This window comes from Nannospalax galili, unplaced genomic scaffold (genome assembly GCF_000622305.1).
Source record: "Nannospalax galili isolate Female #2095 unplaced genomic scaffold, S.galili_v1.0 scaffold6527, whole genome shotgun sequence".
NCBI classification, from domain to species: Eukaryota; Metazoa; Chordata; class Mammalia; order Rodentia; family Spalacidae; genus Nannospalax; species Nannospalax galili.
In genome coordinates, this window is record NW_008355487.1 from 3,330 (window position 1) to 4,276 (window position 947).

At 42.6% G+C, this 947-nt stretch overlaps 1 pseudogene; it reads left to right on the plus strand.

Moving 5' to 3' along the window:
- Nucleotides 1-107: 107 nt before the first annotated feature.
- LOC103749997 overlaps nt 108-947 on the plus strand; it is a 1,676-nt pseudogene continuing 836 nt past the window's right edge.

Consider the following 947-nt stretch of genomic DNA (forward strand, 5'->3'; position numbering starts at 1 on the left):
CTAGAAAAAGGTGTTGTGATCATGAAAGTATTGTTAATGACCTAATGTTACAATTAAACCCTTACCCTAAAAAGCAAATCATTTTGTTAACTATCTCTACCCCACAGATGAACCACCAAACACAAGCACCAGAAGGAAACACAACCAGGTTGAAGGAATTTGTTCTCCTGGGATTTTCTGATGTTCCCCATCTCCAATAGTTCCTATTTGGTTTGTTGATTGTCATCTATGTCATCATCCTAGTGGGCAATGGCACCATCAGACTAATAAGAAGGGTGGACTCTACTCTCCAGACCCCCATGTATGTTTTCCTTGGAAATCTTTCCTTTTAGAAATGTGTTACATATCAGCTACTCTTCCCAGAATGCTCTTCAACCTTGCCACCCAGAGAAGAAGCATTTCTTTCACCGCCTGTGCTACACAGATGTGCTTCACTCTTAAACTGGGGGCTACAGAGTGCTTCCTCCTGACTGTGATGGCCTATGACCACTATGTGGTATGTGTAGCCCACTGAGCTACCCTTTACTCATGAACCCCATGGTTTCTACTCAGCTGGTGGTTGGCTCCTGGGTCTGTGGAATTCCAGGGCAGGTAGGTCAGACTTCACAGATTTTTTTCTGTGCCATTTTGTGGTTGCAAACTAATCAACCACTTCTTCTGTGACATACCCCTGGTACTTCACTTGGCCTGTGGGAACATATTTGTGAATGAGATGATGGTCTTCTTAGGTGCTCTGTTGTTTGTCTTGGTTCCATTTCTGTTAATAATTTTCTCCTATAGTAAAATCATCTCTACGTCCTGAAATTACCATCAGCCACAAATAGGACCAAAGCCTTCTCCACCTGTTCATCTCACCTTGCAGTTGTGATGCTATTTTTTGGATCAGCTATAATTACCTACTTTAGACCTAGTGCTAGTCATTCAGGTGGAATGGACAAAGTGCTTTC